This window comes from Python bivittatus, unplaced genomic scaffold, assembly GCF_059951505.1.
Source record: "Python bivittatus isolate LINGU-HERP-01145 unplaced genomic scaffold, Pbiv_v1 ctg000080_np1212, whole genome shotgun sequence".
In the NCBI taxonomy this organism is placed as follows: Eukaryota; Metazoa; Chordata; class Lepidosauria; order Squamata; family Pythonidae; genus Python; species Python bivittatus.
In genome coordinates, this window is record NW_028277035.1 from 51,055,605 (window position 1) to 51,075,323 (window position 19,719).

Below are 19,719 nucleotides of genomic sequence, written 5' to 3' on the forward strand. Positions count from 1 at the left end.
AAGAGTGGCAAGTGGCATCAGCTGAATCAGAAGTAGAGAAACCAGACATGGTGCAGAAAGCAGTAGGGACCTACAAACTGTCTGAGCACTGGGAGTTTCCTTCCTTCCTTCCTTCCTTCCTTCCTTCCTTCCTTCCTTCCTTCCAATCACACAAGCAAGTCCAAGCAGCAGAGCAAGTGCTGCACTCAAAGCAACAAGTGTGGGCCAGGACACACAAAGATCCAAATGATAGCCCTCAGCAAAGCAGCCCAAGGAGAAAGGCAGTTGGGACAGAGGTATCTGGCAGAACTTAGGACTGGAATAATGGAGGACAAGAGTCTTGACCTCTCCTTCATGACATAGCTGGCAGATGGCCAAGGCCAGCTAAGTCCCTAATAAGAGCCAGTGGGTGGTTGTTGAGATCTGGGTAGCTAGGAAAAGAAAGGAGAGGAGGACAAGGGAAAGAAGAATATCTAAAAGTAAAATCAAGGAATAATGGTGAAATAGAAATAAGAGACAGGGGATGAGGTTGAGATGGAAGTAGAATAGGCTACTTCCCTCTTAAGTAGAAGTAAGAAACAGAAATAAGACAAAACAATAGAAATAAGATATCTAGAAATAGAGCCATGGGAATTTAGGAGATTAGTATTAAGATAAGAGCTAAGTAAAGAAGAAGAAGAAGAAGAAGAAGAAGAAGAAGAAGAAGAAGAAGAAGAAGAAGAAGAAGAAGAAGAAGAAGAAAAGACAGACATACAATAAAGAAGGAATAAGTTGTTATAAATCTCTCACTGTAAGTAAGGGACCACGCACCACTTTTATATCAAAGAAAAAGGATTTGATTTTATAGCTTTCTCTTTTATAATAAAAGTAGTTTTCCCAATAGAAGTTGGCCTGTATTTGCCTGGGCTTGTTCCATCCTTAAACTTGCAACAAATAAATATGAAATCTCTCCTAGGCAATTCTAAATATTACAGCAATGTGGTGGTTAAATTCAAATTATTTGTTTTTTCCCATAATATAAAATGTTTCCTTTTTGCAACATTGAGCAATTCTTATATTTCTTTAACCATGCAAATTGTTCAGTGCTATTCTCTATTCTGCTTTAAACAGACAATTAGAACACAATCTGAAATTACAAATTTTGATAGTATTCCTGAACACCAGAAAGGGGCTGTAGCTCAGTGTATGATGCTTATTTTTCATGCCAAATCTCTACATTCAACCCCCAACCTCAACATTTTGAAACAGACTCTGTACCACTTGGTATGTCCTTGAAACCACTTGCTAGTCAACATAGACAGTACCAAGATAGATAACCCAAGGGCCTAACTCAAGAGAAGAGAGTTTTCTAGTCTACCACTCAACATTATTGAATTCAGTGTGGTACTTTCTTACTTAATGAAAATTTAACAATGTGTTCATTATTCAATTCCCACAGAGGAGGAGAGGAGAAAGAAGCAAAAAATTACAAATGGGATATAGGGTAGTGGAGTATCCTGGAAGAGTGCTGGTTGGCTGAAGCTCTAAGCAGGAGCGCTTTATAAACTATAGCAAAGAAATATGAAGTGAAACACAATTGTGAGTGAACAAAAGCAGTGATTGTAGCAACATTTTAAAGCAATTTTATTTGTAACACACTAGTTAAACAGTCAGAAGAATTATACATAGTAACATTACACAATGAAAAATATTCCTGATACTATGTTGTTCCTCCCTCCTTCCAACCTTGGGGTCATGTATTGTTTTCAGAGGTTGCCATTATAATAAGAATTCACTGATAATAGCAATAGTAATAATAGTATTACTTGAAAACTGCCATGGTTTTGAGGATCATCTTGAAGCTAAATATTGATACTTAAAATGCAATTCAGGTTCTCAGGTAAAACATGAGATAGAGCCAGTTCTAGAGATACATTCAGATGTATTCAGTCAAAGATTCCTGACATGTCTGGATCTTAAAGAGCTACTATTCATTGCATTGCTTTGTTAATTCTACTCTGAAAAATTTTGGTTCAAACTTGTCTGGAGTCTTGGACTGAATCAGAGCAATTGGTGTACGCCAACAGAAGCTGGTTATCATTTTGCACATCAGGGTGGTGGCCTCTTGTTGTTAATAAGCCTGAGACATTTAATAATATTTTTAAAAGTTTTGTGCTCAGAATACTTCTTTATTACTCATCCTTCATATGACAGAGTTGAACAAAATAATAACTTGGAGAAATCACAAAGCAATTTATTAAAAGCTGAGAGCTAATTATCTTGCTCAAGTGTCCTAGACTGTGTATCCGTTGAGGGAAACTTTAATTAATTGCAACTTATCAAAGCTAAGAATGGCTACAGTGCCTTCTGGATCTCATCAGCCTTCTGAGGTTGGTGTGTCTCCCATTATAATTCATTAGCCCTCCTGTAGTCTCCACCCAAGACAAAGCTGGACAGGAATCTCAATAAATTACCTCTGTGAGACTATTCAATTAATTTCTCTTCTTTGCTCAGAAAGCCTATGGCAGCAACATCTCTGAGCAGAACAAGAAGCCTGGGGTGGGCACCCTCCCATTCTAGATGACAACTCAGTTGAGGAAAACATCTAAGCAAAGAAAGCCTCAAGCAGATGGACCAGAGATAAGCAGAAGGCCTTTGCGAGTGCAGTTCACCAAGGCCATGTTGCACAAAGGCAGGAATAGTCTGATCTCAGCACAATACAGTATCCCCTTCCCATCAACTGTACTTTGTATCGCTGCCTTTCAGAAAACAAAAGACAGCATTAATGGAGAAGCCATGGTTCCTGCCTCCCCTGCAAACAAAAAACAAAAAAACCCTCGGGTTTCAGATTTTCAGTTGATGGCAGAACCTTATTTACTGGCACAGTGTCTCCCAGCAGGTAACAACAACAAAGAAGAAGGAATTTGTTGCAACTTGATTTTTTGTTTGCAGTAATGAACAGATTCTTCATATGTGAGGCACAAAAGCCATGCTCCCAAATTCTTTTCTGTGCTGTAATTTCACATAACCACCACTGAAAAACAGACTCAGATTGGCCATCTGATACATCACAATTCCTGCTCAGTCACTGCCTTCTTGTGGGCTGGGACTTACTCGTTTCAAGAGGTCTGCTTATCTGATTACTGTCTCTCAGTTACAACTTACGTTTGCTGTTTTATTGAATACAAAACCCCAAAGGGCACGTTGGCATCCCAAAGACCAGACAAGCTTCTGTTGCTTAGCATGTAAAAAGAGACATTCCTCTCTTAGACATTGTAGGAAGACAGCTGTGTTAGTCTTGGGGGTGGTGTGGAATCACCACCCCCAAGTACCATTTGAGCTCCGTTGGGAGTAGTCTCATAAAATCAGATTCCTGCTAGGCTTGATGCCACATCTGACAACACTGTAGCTAAGGTGTCCACCTTATAATCTAATAATATGGGCGAGCCAGTTACACTGGTAGTATCCTAAGGAAATGAATAAGGTTCTTAGATCTGTATCTACTACTACTTGTATATCAGATCTCTCCTCAGCTTGACTTAGAAAGTTCTTTAAGGATTTCCTCCTGCCAGTGATTTCTCAGAAGAACAAAAATACTTCTCTCTTTACAGAGTTCTCTCCATCTTAAAAGAAGTGACGGTGAGACCATAGCGAGCCATCTCTAGACCCACCTATTTTTAACAAGTATAAGTCAGTATCTGATATTCCAAATTCAGCAAACCCAGTTGAGAAAGCAATGATATTGCTACTTCAGGAATTAATAGAGGAAATGGATTATCTAGGTCCTTTCCAGTCTTGAACTAGGCAAGAAATTGGCATGAAGATGGATTGGGTCAACCTGATGGTTGACCTGTACTGGGAAGAAACAGAATGTGTGTGTCCAAGTTGATGTTCCTGGATCTTTCAGTGGTTTTTTTTTATGTCTTTGACCTTCTGGAGCATTTAATGGAGCTGGAGGTTAAGGTTAAGGTTGCTCTCCATCTAGTCTCTGCCTCTACTATGCTTTTGGGAGTCATCACACTAGGACAGGGCATTGGACTGTAAAAGTGTGTGGGTTTGTGTGCGTGTTTCAATGGCCCTTGATGCTTGCTCATCTAACACTCTGGTAGAAAAGGACATATTGAATTTAGGTCTTGACAGATCCATCCTCAAATCAGAATGACTCTCGAATTCAGCTTTATGTGTTTTTTTTTTTTTGTATGAGTGATAAGATTATGAGAATGGGGTAGAGGGAGAGATTGATATATGTTTAATGTCACTGTAGCCCCACCTCCATGTTGCCACAGACGTCTTGTGCTTATCTGTATAGTGATGACAATCCTTTTAATTTTTTTAATTACCCTCATTCCCACTCTCACTCTATTCTCCTTCCATTACTTTGTCCAACTTTCCATCCCCATCCTTTCCCCCATTCCTCTGATGACATAGTTCAATCTTTTATCTTGTTTAAAAACAACAACGTTTCACTTGTTCTAGGGTAAGTTTGCTTTTTCTTCAGTCACTTCCAGATGACCAGTCTCTCGAGCTATCTGGATCCAGTTGAAAATGCACCTGAGGTTCGATTGAACTGTCTTGACTATTTCCGGATCTATTTGGACACAAAGATGCTATGAGAACAGCATGTTTACATGTTTGCGTATTCTTAGAACTGGGACAGAGCTGCCAGCTAACCCATGCTCACTCTTTCTGGCAGCAGCTAAGCACAAATAACTATCATCCAATTGATGCTCATTTGCTAGCCAGTAACTAAGTGCATCCTCTTGTCCCCTCATGTCTATGTATAAACATACATTTCTCCCCACTTAACAAACATAAAGGAGAATAAATTGCTAGCAACTTCCCGTCATTCTGTGCTTGCCATGATGAGTAACCTCCATTGCCTTCAAAACTCTGAAAGCTGACAGTCCCATCATTCTGTTTCCAGACTCCATCTGCCTTACAAAATGGTGCAATGAAGCAAGGGGTACCCTGGGTGAGATTGCTTCTTGCTTGATTTAACTCTTGATCCAAGGGATAATCTATAGCTGCTTTTCATATTTAGGTGCCTTCTTTTCCACACAAAGCTTTATTTAAGAATTTCCAAAAGTATATGTCATGTAGGCATGCCATACTTTATCCCAAAATCTATCTCTGTGGAGACACCCCTGGCACCTATCACAATACAACTGATTGGATGCCATATTTGTTCACTTTGGATGGGGTTCTTCTACATCCAAGTATCCTTCTTAAAATTGCTTCATTCCTCTTTTTATGAAGCAGAAAAAGCCAACCAGATTCAGTCACAACTGGTCTGAGAATTCAGAGACAAGGCACCATCATCTTTGTTCCCAGATAGATGTTTAAAATAAATGTTTCGTATTTCATAGAAAATAGACTAATTAATATGTATTGTATGGAACTATGCATAATTTTTTCATTATATTCTACAAAAATAATGGGAGAGAATAAACACTTTGGTATATGCATAGTAGATTAATTAAACAATATTGCCTAATTAATGTAGTAGCACATATTAAAGCTTGCTTCAAGCAACAGTGGATCTGTTTGTTTTTTTTCAGCTTTTGCAAAATTAATAAATACTTTACATTCCTCCTACTATAGGCACTGCACATTGAATGTGTTTATTTCTCCTTTGTAGAACCATAGATGCTCTTCAATATTTTTGCAAATTGCTTTTCATTTTCAGTACAAGCTTATCCAGATGCTTGCTCAGAATAAATCCCATAAATGCTTTAGCCTTGCTGCACTGATTCTGCACATCCCAATTCCAAGACCTCCAACGGTTCTGCAAGACATTCATTTGTATATGTTCGGGAATTTTAAGTGCAATGTTATCTCCCTATTGCTTTCCTGTGATCCCTGGAAGACTCCTTGTCGAAAGATGTGCCTGAACCACCAAGCATCTGATACAGAAGGAGAGGTTAAAGTACCACCAAGCCCTGGAGAGATGAATGAGGTTCAGCCCAGAGATACAGCACTTAACTAAGGAACAGGTTCAGTCATGAGTAAATGTTTCCTTTCAAGGAGGAGCCTACCTGCCAGGAGAAATTTCTTCTAAGTGATCTAACAGCTGCACCTGTGGCCTAGATAGGTTTTTAGGACCTTTGGCTTTCTAGGCCTTCAGTTCCTAGCAGCTAGTGCTGGAGCAACTTCTGTCAAACATACCACTTTGTGAATTTGATCGCTCTTGGCTTGCTGAACCTTGCTTCCTGAGCCATATAATGACTCTGGGATCTGTTTTTGAACTTTGTGTAATGCTGTAATGCTGATTATACTTCATATAGTAGCCTATGAATATCTTGACTTGAGTAATATGAAATAATAATAGTATTTCTTTGCACATTGACTTTCTGATATCCAGAAAGGCCTAAGTCAATGTTGCATTTTAGAGGGGTGATCGCTCGATATATTCTCCTCTGAATGCTTAAGGAGAGAAGATATGCATTATTTGTCCATATTCTCCTTCAGGAATGTTCCTTTTGATATTAACTGTGTCATGTACAATATTGTGATTGACGGGTGATATGCCACCATCACAGAGATGGGTAGAAGCAAACATTCTGATATTCTTTCTCACTCATTTTCCTGCTTTTTAAGGTTTTCTTTCTTTTTCTGAACTGCCTCTGAGATGGGAATGTATAAGAATGTGCCTGCATTACCTTATTGCCTCAAGAGGAGCCTTAGACAGGACTGTCTGTTTGAGCAAGATCAATGAAGCTGATGTAGGCAGCTTGTTTTGTTACAGGATTGGAAGAAAATGTAGAAATGGCACCTACATGCAAGCTTGCTGCTTTCCTTTTGTAAGAATTTCACACGTAAACTGTGAGTAATTACCTCATGAAACCTCAGCTACATTAATTGCTTTTGTTCTAATTTCCTTTCCCATCTTTTCAGGACATTCTGGTGCCATTCAACTCTTTCATCTTTCATTGCTTCATGAATACTGTCTTCAGTTGTGTAATGAGTGAATGGAAATCAATGAACTTTCAAACATGTTAACTCCTTGCTAATGCTCTAAATTATCTGACTGGTGCTACCAGAGGCTTCCCTGAATTTGTCCTAAGTGCTGCCACACCTTATTCCAGATGAACGCACCATGGTGTGTAACATCAGAACCCCCCTCTTTGTGTTTATGTTTGTCTCCAGGGGTGGGGAGCCTGGGGGAAATTCTTCACAAGTCAAAACAAGCTATGGAACAAAACATGCCAACAATGAGATCATCAGGGCTTCACCTTTTGTAGTCTCCTCTCTGCCTCTATGGTTGTGTAACACAGGAAGGAGATGTAGTGAAGAGAAAACCATATTCTCTCAAATGGGTTCCCAACCTGCTGCCCTTCCGATGAGCTGGACCACATCCCCAAGTTGGGGTGATAGGAGTTGTGGTTCAGCAGATGCCATGCTTTAGTCCTGTGGCAAGAACCTGAGTCTAGTCATGAAAGTTGCTGAAGGTCCCCTGCAATCAGTAGGTAACTTGACATTAATGTACGAATAGGTGTTCTATGGAAGTATTTATATTTCACTTGCTTTATTCATTTTAATACTGTGCCATACTCTGTTGTCCTGCTTCCTGAATGTTTCATCCCATTCTCAGGATGCTTTAGAATTTTCTTCAAAAAGTCACTTTGGGAAGTGGTATTCCTGAGTTTATTTTATTGTTGCACAGCGGGTGTCGCATCATCATCATCTATTTGGTTGGTGTCGGTATTATTCTCCATCATTCTGTAACTTCTCTGGCTGCCCATGCTTCCTGACTGGAAAAAGACCAGTTGGAAGAGTTTCCTCGGGATCTCTTCTCTTGGGATTAAATGAAGCCAGTAGGAAGCCAAAGAGACATCAGACCACAGGAGATTCTACATCGAAAAACAGGACACTCACTGTGCCTTTAACCGGCATGGCAGGGTACTCTGTGGCATACTTGGAGATTATACACTAAAGGCATGGGAGGTTTTTTTTTTCCCCTTTAAAAACACAACATGGAATGGTGTGAGATAATCCAGTGCTGACAACCTTGAGAAAACAATCATATCAGAAACCTCTCCAGGTTGTCTGGGGCAATCCACAGATGGCTGAAAGTACACTTTTGTGTCTAAGTATAAAACAAGTAATTGGCCAGAAAGGAAAGTCTCTTTTCACAAATAATTAAAATAAAAAGAAGCCCCAAGGGCTTATGCATGAGTTATTTATTCAGTTTATAATTCAGCTTTTCATTCATAACAATACACTCAAGGTGGCAAACATTAAAAAAAATACAAAATGCAAAATACAGAAATGCAAAACCTTGGTAACAAAAAATGACCAAGATGATTAAAAAACACACATGTGCACACACACACGCACACACTTTATTGAATCAGGCAGTGAAACCAACACAAACATAAATTATATACATTACCCTTCCCTCCCTCAGAAATACCACAAGTCCAAATAAATTTATATTTCTGGTGTTTTGGTCCTGAAATAGCATTAGCAGCATCTTAATATTTCCAAAGAAGACTTGCTTCTTCGTAAAGTTTAGCAATCAGATTTTACTCCTGCTTGCAATTTATTTATTTTGAAGCAACTGTTCCTAGGCTGGCTGGGAATTCTGGAACTTACGTTTAGAGGTTACCAGGCTTCAGCATTTCTCACCTATCTCTTTTCATGTCAAATGGGCCAGCTAACAATCATACCATTAAAAATGCAACAGTGCTCATCAAGTGCATAAATTAACACCGGTGACTCCTTTTGGCTAACAGTTGTTCCAGTAAAAGACACTGGGCTGCTAATCCTAATGGAGAGACAATCCTGAAAATCTTTGTTTCCCTGGCCATCCCCATGGAAACCAATGAACGTTTCCATATGAACAAACATTTACTAAAAACATTTTACCGCTTACCCCTTTTCTCCTGTTTAGCTCTACCTTTGGCTTTAACTTGATCTTGCTGCTTTATGGCCAATATGATGCCAATTAGTTGTAAGCATGCATATGTTTCAGAATCATATTAAAATTATGGGAAGCTGTAGTGGGCTCAGATTCCCAATTTTAGCTCTGTTTAGATAACCCTGGTGGGGCAAGAACTGGTCACTGTCATACGGCTCTGCACTATCATACAATGGGTTGAGATGTTGCTGCATTATGAATCTCAGGAGCCCTCTCCTGCCATAAACAGTGGCAAGGCATGCTGGATATTGATGTTCAGCACCATTTTGAGGGTGTGAGGTTCTCCACCCTTGGGATAATTTAAGTCAAGAATTTGTGCCTGTCCTCATATTGATGAAACACAGATCTGTTGCTTTTGCAGAAACTGTAATCTATGGAGAAAAGGAGCCCTTCCTGTACATCCATAAGAATCCATAAGAATCCAGATTCTGCTGTGATACGAGATGAAATGATGACATTATGTGCCAGCTCATGACATGTTGCTGCTTGAATGCTGGATGTCTTCTTCTTCCAGTTCTACTGAGCTAACATGTTAGAAAGTACTGCTGAATCATTTGGACACCAATGGGAAACCTGTATACACCATTTTGAGATCCAAGATCCCCATACAATTAAGCAGAGGTTGCAGGTGAACATAAAGTGCCCTCCAGATGTCTTGGACCCATACATCTGGCCTCTGGACAAAGATCATGGTTGTGTGCTTGGTGCCAGGAGCTCCTGGCACCCAGGGAACAAGGTTTATCCTTTGAGGCCAGGGCAGTCATCCTGGAATAGGTAGGAGAGGCAGAGAGATGGATGGTACTGTCTGGGTTGTCATAGCACAACACCATCTGTAGGGGGACAGCTTCTTGGCTGTTACAGAGAATGAGGCTCCTGGGGAAAGAGAATGTCAGTCTGAGAAAGGGAAGTTCTCCCTTAGAAGGGACCCATTTCTTATACGCCAAGCAGGTTTCTTCTCACACTGAGGATTCTCCCCCTGGGGAAACATGCTAGTAGGTGATTCAATCATTAGGAATGTAGATAGCTGGGGGTCTGATGGGCATGCTGACTGCATGGTGACTTGCCTACCCATTGTGAAGGTTGCAGATGTCATGTACCATCTAGATAGGCTGTTAGACAGTGCTGGGGAGGAGACAGCTATCACGGTGCATGTGGGCACCAACAACATCCTTAAATGCAACCAGGAAGACCCAGAAGCCAAATTCAGGTTGCTAGGTAGGATGCCAAAAGCCAGACCTCTAGGGTAGCTTTCTCTGAAATGCTACCTGTTCTGTGCGCAAGACCAGCTAGTTGGGTAGATTTGAAATGTCTCAATGTATGGATGAGACATTGGTGCCAAGAAGAGGACTTCCTATTTATTAGGCATTGAAGAACACTTTGGGAAAAGCTGGACAAGAGGGATGGGCTGCACTTGAACCAAAATGGGGCCAAACTACTGGCACTTAAATTAAATAGATGGCAGAGCAGCTGTTAAACTGAAGGTGAGGGGAAAGTGGACAGGAGCTGAGGAGCATCTGGTTTGGAAGCGATCATGGCTTAGAGAAGAAGTAGAAAAGAATTATGTCTGTTCTAAAGGGGAAGTGATAGAAATAAGAGAGGATAATGTAGTCAGATGTGATGACTCTTCAAGTGTCCAGTGTAAAAGTCAAGAGAACAATTCTCTGTTAGAGAATTGCTTTGCTACAGCTTAGAAAACAGATTTTGTATGATTATGTTGTTTTCAAGCTTCTTTTCACATACCTACTAGTTCGAGACATAACAAGAACAATAGCGACAAAAAGGCCACAGTGAGAAAGAACACATTCAAAGTTAATCTTTGGAGAAGACAGGTTCAAGGGGAAGGACCAGTCCTTCCTGCCCCAGGCTGGTGCTTTCTGGATTCCTATTGGGGTGACTCCCATAATTCCTACAATGAGACCTGGCTAGAAGCAGAAGGCCAAGAGATGTGGATGGCTAGTCTAGGATATGATGTGCCTGGAGATTACAAGCAATGGCCACTGAGAAGGCAGGAGGCTGCTGTTCTACGTGGTGAGCCATTTTACTACATCCCCCCAAAGCTTAAAAAAAAAAATGTCCAGAATTACTTTTGCTTTCCATTAATGCCAACCAAGATGTCAAAATCCATGCCCTTATTTTCATACGGGCAACAAACCAACCTGGAATGGAGGCTGCTGCTCAGATATTCTACACAGAGGCCACACAAACCCGATTGTTGCTTCTGAAGACAGTCCTGAATGTGAAAATGTGAGGTCTCAATACTGATGAATATTTCAAAGTGACTCCGGTTCATGAGAGTTCTCACAAATTGTTTGCTTTATTAGTACGTGTGGGGTTTGAGAAGCATTGGAATGTACTTTGGCTCTTCTGCACAAACAAACCCAAATCAAAGCTCTCCCCAAACCACCAGCTGATGTTTGGTTTTACCCCAGACCACAAATTGGTGTGTGTGTGTGTGTGTGTGTGTGTGTGTGTAAAATCAACGATCTACTATGCTGGCTGAATGCTATTAACTGTTTATAAGCCAAACAGCTTAAGCCAATCTTCTCCAACCAGATGTGTTATGTGTTGAACAATAATGGCTAGAAGTATGAGACCAGCAGTCTAATGAGTCTGGGTGGAGGGCAGCAGGCCAGGAAATGTTGGCTTAAGCCATGTTTAGGAACTGAATACAGACGAACTCAGGTGAATTCAAAGTGAATTCAGATAAAATGGAAAGAATAATGACTATTAGATGAAGCAACCTGTTTCAACAAGTTGATGAGAAGGTACTGATGGCAACATCCTTCCAGTTAAAATGAAGGAACAACCATTAAGCAAAAACAATAATATCAAAAATAAGCAGCACTCATTAATTTATTTTTGCCAGCCTCAAGGGAGGAGAAACCCAGGAAAAAGTGGAATCATAGCCTCACTCAGAACAGAACAAATCAACCCAGAGTTGTCACTTGAGGAACAAATGAACAGGCTCAAATTATCCTAGTTTGGATGCATTATGTGAAGACCCAGCTCTCTGGAGAAGGCTCCAGTGCTGAGAAAGGTGGAATGGAAGAGAAGAAGAGGACAACCAGCAGCAAGGTGGATGGACTCAGTTACAGTAGCCATGACTGCACTGTTGGAGGAGCTGAAGAACCAGGTTAGGTACAGATCACCATGAAGAAAATATATCTATGTGGTGCCTAAGAGCTGACAGTGACTTGATGGGACGTAATCAACCAATCACTCAAAACAAGGAAACTTTGTAGTATGTGATAGACTGCCACTTCAGATGATCTGAATAGCTCTGTGGCATTCAGTCTCAAATGTATATTGACATCATCTTCCCTTTGGATGGCAAAGAGTGGAAAAACTGCCAATGGTTTACAGTGCTGGTGGCATTTTCCAGCTTAGTTTGCACCCAGAATACTCCCAATCAATCCCTACCTCCAGATCACAGCGAGCACACACACTGCTCAGTTCAGCTGGCAAAAATAGAGCTTGATGCTTATTTATTAAACCTCCGCAAACATCAACACTTTAAACTGTCAAAAATGGGATAAAAGGCAGGCAAAAGCAGGGAGAGAAAAACATGAACAAGACACAAGAATTTACATTATATAGCTATATCTCAAAAGTGGAGTCCTTGGAGCTCTCTGAGCTTGGTTGTTAACCAGTTGAAACTATGGTTCAGTCTGTCCATGTGTTGTGAGATTAAGCAGTTTTCATCATGTCTTCTGACTGCTAGTTGGTGTTCATGGGTGCACTCTGCCAGCCTTCTGCCTGTCTGTCCTACATAGTGGCTGTTACAGTCCTTACATTGTACATTGTAGATGACTCCTTTTTTTTCTTCTTGGGCTACTGGGTCTTTTGGTTTACCCAAAGAAGTGGGTTTGGCCAAAGAAGAAAAAACAGGAGTCATCTACAACAATTTAAGCACTGTCAGAACCCTGATTTTTGCAATCTGTCATAGATGTTATTTCATTTCTTTGGGAAAAAAATGCAATTATATTCAGCCTTTGAAAAATACAGTCCCCAAAAAAAGTGTTTTAGCACAATTTAGCAACTACAATGGCATCCCAGGTCCATTTTCCTTTCCCTCTTCACTCTTAGTCCTGTTGCAACTCTACATGCAATCTGTTGTGGCAGAGGAACAATTGCATCATGCTGAAAATCAACAGCCAGGAAGCACGATTGGTGGCTAGATTTTAAATCCTTCTTTTCAGATCCTACAGCAGTATTTAAGAAAAGAGTTGCCTGGATTCATCTTTCGTGCAGCAGAACGCTACAGTGATTCATATGTGCAAGGTAATAGTGCCCCCTGCCCTCAAAATCCATAATTAATTCATGTATGGCTCTTCTTGACCTCTTGGCTTCACATTTCTGAGCTGCCACTTTCTGGCATGCTGAGCGTGTGATCCTATGCCCCTGGGAGAGTGTCCTGAGATAGACCGATTCCCTGTTCCAAGAGCAGAGAGAAAGCTCCAGCTAGGAGGGAAGAAACTGTTTTCAAGCAACTCCTTTACCTCACCCATTCGCCTCCAGGATCAATTTTCCAAACTTCAGAAATTCTTATTTCACGAAGGCCTCAAAGGGTGATAACAAATGTTGGGTAAGCTATTAATCTACATCAGCTTTCCCAACTCCCAAACCTGGTAGCAAGCATGGTTAATGGCCCAGCTGGCTGGGAGAAGAACTTGCCTGAAGAACACCAAGATGGGGAAGTATAATCCATCAAGATTTAAAGATACAACAGCAGGCCTTTCTCTCCATGTGACTACAACATTGACAACCTTGGGATTGTTGTAGTGCTGCTTCTCCCTGCTTCAGGTATTGGCCAGCCCAGAAGATTTTTTTGAAGATGTTTCACAAAAAGGTATAGCTGGAGCTCAAGTACAAGATGTCTTTTGCAAGGATGTGCCATTTTAAAAATTATTTTGTATTCTATACTTGCCTGAGCAACATGTGATTTCAGGGGCTATCTTTTCCAATCAGTATAGTTAGGGAGAGGAATACTAGATCCTTTGGGATGGGTCGGACAGATCATCAAATTAAGTGAACATTCATTTTTTAAAAATTACTGGAATCTTGCAGGATGACCAACTCTTGTGATATTTCAACATTCTTGCATGAAAATGTCAAATTGGCTTTTATGGTTTTGTGGTTTATGGTCGTTCTGAGCTGCCCAGAATTGTGCTCTATGATGGGCAGGCATACAGATCTTTTAAACAAATAAAATAAATAAATAATTTCCCCACCAAATATCAGGTGATCTCAGTGTTTTCAACCTGAAATTGTGTGAGATTCAGCGATGAAACCATAACAATTCATGAGTTTGGGATAATGATATTTTAAAAATTATTTGGGGGAAACAGCCAAATACAAGATGATGATTAGTGCCTGAAAAGATTGCTGACTTCTACACTAATGTTTTTATAATCTTCATACAGTATATGTGTGTGTAATGTGTGTGTGGTTGTGCATGTGTGCATGATGAGTGCAAAGAAGTACTGAGATAGTGAGTCCCAGTTCTTAATGCAGTGTCAGTGTCTTTTGAAAGAAAGGGCAAAGGACTTTATAACTTCAAGGCTATTTCTTGCAAGACAGATGCAAGACTCACTGTTTTCTATCTATGAAACTGTCCAGTGGTTCCTTTCCTTGTGATACCCAAGCAAGGAGCTATTCATAGCTACTGTGCAACAAAAGTCACCAGTGCTAATGCAACCAATGTTACAGTGATGGTATTTAGAACTGAAGCATCATAGAGTTGAAAGAGACCATTCGGATTCATTGAGTGCAACCCCCTGCTTCTTACAGAAATACAAACTAAAGCATCTATAACAGATGCCTGTCCAGATTCTGTTTGAACACATCAGACAAGGGTCGCCCCTCTCTGGTTGTTGGCCCTTCAAGGTAATTCAGACAGGAGGCCAAAATCATGAATACTAGTCCTATTTTTATTGCAAGGTTTCAGTAACAGAATCTTACAAGTCTGAAAGCACTTGTAATGGTATGAAGGAATGACCTTGGGAGGCAGGAGAAAGAGCCACAGACTAGACAATAATCAAAAAGCAGCAGCTGCATCTTCAGAAGGAATGGGGGCATGGCAAACTTCTCAGAAGAGACCCTCCCTAGTTTCTTGGAGTGTCAAGGTGAGGAGGGAGAGATGTACTTTCAGACTTGCAAGATTCTGTTAATGTAACCTTACAATAAAGTTAGAGCTAGTACTTCTGGGTGTGCTTCTTGTCTGGACTACCTCACAAAGCTGACAGAACTTCTCCGCTCCCTTGCCTTTACTTTCCAGAGAACTAGGGAGGATCTCTTCTGAGATGCTTTCTCCTTCCCCATTCCTTCTGTGGGCTGAAATATCTCTTGTCTGACCATTGCCCTGTCCCCTTAGGTTATTCTCACCACCCATTATGCTGGTTAGTTGAGTCTATGGTTGAATTGCTTGTACTATAAGAAAAGCATTTCTAACTTTCAGTCAGAATCTGCCTTCCTTCAACCTAAATGCATGATTTTATGTCCTTGAGAAAAAGGGTGAAAAGGACTTGACCTTTTGTTATGTTACAACATTTGGAGAGTACTGTCATTAGCTCCTTTTTTTGGAGGGCTGTATTTTTTAAAAATGTTCTTGGTGCCTTGAAGGTTCTGTGAAGAGAAATGTAGGACATACCTTGAGTAAGTAAACAAGCAACAAACAAGGTACAGAGGTCTTTATTCTGAATGCTTGTCTAACTTTGGGCAGTAGAGTGCTGAGTGGCTGAGGATGAACCTCTTCTTCCAATTAGAGCTTGTGCACATAATTGGACAAGCCCTGCTGGCAAGCTCCCAACCATGCACCAGCACAATGGAGCAGATGTCAGAGAAGGAAATGCCCCAAGGGAACAAGTGACCTTGCTATCCCTTCCTAGAAGTTTTTATCTGTTCCTTAGGAAAGAAGTGTTGCTTAAATAGGATTCTGAGGGCTTGGCTTTGGAAACAGGGCCCAGGCCAGTTATGGATCCTGACATTCCAACCTCTCATCAGTAGCCTTCACTCCCAGAAGAGGAGCAAATGTGAGGGGAAACACTTCAACACATTTTCTGGCATCAGGTCCAGACCTCTGATATTTCCTTTCTAAAGGAAGCACTGCTGTTCGGGCTGCATGACTGCAGAGCTCCAGAGGCTGCCTAAATGCACTCCCTCTTCCTCCTCATTGATAAAATGTAAACAGACCAATAGGCTGAGTTCTAGGTCTACAGATATGGATGTGGCCCCTAGATCAACTCAGTCTCTTAGCGAATGTCTGTAGACCTGAAACATCACCAGCTTTGCTTTGGTTTCAAAGCATCATTGGCTCACTCCCTTTTTGCCTCCTCCCCAGATAAATCTTACTACACAGAAGGGAGCTAAGAGTGCCCTTTCTGTGGGGACAAGCTAGAGCCTTTGGGAATTGTTAGTTCAGAATAACTAAATGCTAAACATTCATTTTCTTTTAATTTACAAACTGATGTATTCTGTGGACTTATGGAGTCTAAATAGGTGTAAACTATTGTTTATTTCCAAAAGATTGGCACTCAACAACTTGAGTTTGCAATTCGAAGGAACAAATGGGAGCTACAACAAAATGTTTCAAGGCAGAATGCTCCTATACAGCGAGTTTCAGGAGTTTCTCACCCAAAACAATCTTCACTGAGGTGTTCTTTATTTTGCTAAAACTCCTTTTTTAAAACCATCTTCAACGTTACAGGCATGTGCTGATAATTCCTTCTTTCTCAGTGGCCTGCTATGGCTACAGTCTTGTTACTGTTCACTGGCTCTGTTCCCACAACACAAATAGCTCACCCATCCCCTCTTCCAGACTATAGACCCCCATCAGGTGCCAGCAGCCACTAATCAAGGATGGCTGGGTTGGGGTTGCAGCCATCTGTTGGATAGTCACTCAATCAAATCTGTATTATGGTCATAGACCAGCATAAGACAGTCACTGAAACCACTGTGATAGAAGCTAGGAGGCTATCATTTCCTGCTCTGTTTCTCTTTTCCTTTCCCCTAAGCATTAAAGAACAATCTATGGTGGTGAAATGTTTATCTGCCTCTCACCCATTTCTGTTTCTCCCTTCACAATACTTAAGGGGACTCTTTACAGTTTCTTTTCAATCTTGGGAGAGATAGGGGTTAGATAACTCCGTGGCTGGCTGTTCCCAAGACCCAGCTGACCAGAAGGTGTTAGTTTAACCCTGTGCAGTTTTGGATTGGTTTAGAGCTAAATCTAGCTCCCTTGGGGTTAGTTGCCTGGATCAATGAACCCCTGTTTGGAATTTCTATAGTACACAGACTCCCTTCTGGACTGACCCGGTTAAAAGTGGAGTGGGAACTATGTGTTTGCTGCTGTTTCAGGATCTAGTGGCGCTGCTGTTGCTGCTGCTGAAATCACTGTTGCTCCAAATGTCAAAAGAAGCTGTCTGTCAAACCTGTACATTTAAATAGAAGCCAACCCGCAGGATAATGCAGGACAACTGTTCTCCGATCAGTGCCAGCCTACCTGCGATTTCCTATGTAAGTATTATCCACGAGAAGAGGGAGATCCTGTCAGTGGGCAGTTCTCAGGTTCAGAAGACGGCTGAGTGAGAGAATTCACAGCTGAGCTCCAGCATCGTTGCAAGAGACTGGCTGACCTCAGGGCACAGAGTATCTTCAGCCAGCTGGTTAGCCAGGCACATCCATTTCTGGGCAAGAATAGCTTGACCTGGGTTCCCTCTGCTCAGGTGAACTGTTGCAGTGGGTTATGCGTGGGCAGCCTCAGGCAGAATCACAATTTAATAAACACATAAGGAAAGGAGACAAATCAGTAACTCATTTACAGTGTAAGCAGGTATTATCAAATTGCTTGGAAATCAAAGACGCAGCACTGTCAGGACAATATGTGGACAGACGTATTGAAAGACCAACACAGTCATTTTCCAAGAGGGAAATGTTTCAAAACCCAACGGTTAGTTACAAAAAAAAGTGATTAGGACTGACTCCTTCTCCAATTTGGAAATTAAGAAAAGAGGATGCTCATTAAGTCCTTCTCAAGTACGACGTCTACGCAAACTAGCATGATGCACTGAAGAGCCGTAGGAAGGATTACAGGTGCCAGCCCTGCCTCTGATGTCTCCAAACTTGCTCTTCCGATCTCTGTCCTTCCAACACTGAGGGGGAAGGACAGGATAACGCTTCTGTAGGCTTACATGTGACTACAAGTAAAAGCCTCTTTGCACTTGGAATGCTGCCTTTAGTATGTCCTGAAGGAAGATTGGGAACTTGCAATGAAAAGATGGTTATTGTTGTTGTTGTTGTTATTATTGAGATCTACAGTAGTATATTGGTTAGGGTATTGGACTAGGCCTGGGAAGACCCCAGTTAAGTCCATACTCAGTCACTGAAGCTACTGAGATATCTATGGCCCCAGGGATGTGTCCCTTTTTGTGGCCAACAGAGGCTTCCTTAATTATGATTGCTGAAAACCAAAGGCATGGTTTTCACCATTTTGAGGTAGGCAATAGATGGAAATTATAGTCAAAAAGACATTTCAACATTTCAGTAAAAACCATCCCCCAAACCCAAACTCATCCATAGTTTTCTACCTGTCACCCATCCAAAAATACTCAGCAGGGCCCTTGGCCACCCAAAGTTTGCCTACCACTGTTTCAATAGAAAGGCAGGGTGGAAATCTAACAAATGAAAACATTTGTTAAGGATTTCTTTGGCGGGATTAGGGTTTCTTTGTTTCTCCACAAAGAATATCAAAAGACTACTGTCATCTTCTAGATATCTACTTTGTCATTGTTAGAGATGGGTATGGACCAAGTGGGTCTTTGATGGACCTAACAAGTCAACTGTAGTTATATCATTGTTGAGATCAAATTTTCTTAAGATGAAAAGAACAACTTGGTGGGTGGCTGAGAGATCCACTTACCATATTTTGGGGATCCTAAAGCTGAGTGGGGATGTGTCATAAAATTTGAGTTTTATGATGGGAGCTTTGGTGTTTTCTTTGTTTTTAAAATATGTAAAATCTATTATAGAAGCTAAGACTGAGGCTTTGGCATGCAATCAATCATCAGCAATGATGGTTGGGGATGGGACACAGGTTGCCCTTCCCCCAATAAATGTGATGCAGCAGGACTGCTTTAGCAATGAAGCCTACCAGATCAGCCAAACTTTCGCTCAGGTTTGTACAATTAAATTATTTCATCAAAGTGCAGCCACAAGCTTCATAAGAAAAAGCTCAGTGAGATTTCAAGCCAGCAGAACTCACCAGCAAGTGTATTTAGGACTGGGGCCACAGGCCCAACGGGATATGACTCATGTTGAATAACGCATAGAAACAAAACAAAGCACAGATGATTAATAGTGCAAAGAGCCGTGTGGGATATTCTTGGTAGGAAGAAGAAAGCAAGTGATTACTGGAAGAGCTTGGAACAATAGTGCCCTGTTTGGAGTTCAGCAGCCAAAGCCTATGGAACTTTTGTTGCATAAGGGCTGAAGTTGACCTGTGAGAACAGAGGTCTGATTGGGCCTTATGCAGATGGTTGGAGCTCTTATAGACAGCACCCTTGAAAGCCAAGAATACAAGGGACAACTACCGGGACGAGAATGTAGGCATTTGTTCCATGCCTGGCAGATCAGGGTACAGTAGCAGTGCCCAGATCACTGTGAATTACAAGGTAAAGACTTCCCTGTATGAGTTTAACCAGTAATGTTTTATATGGAAACATCCATATAATTTTCTTGGAAACAATCTGGAAGTGATTTTTCCCATTATGTCTTGGGTTTTTCTTTCCAGTCTAGCCTAAGGCCCTGGAATTGCCTAGTGGCCTCCCATCCAAATACTAAGCAGG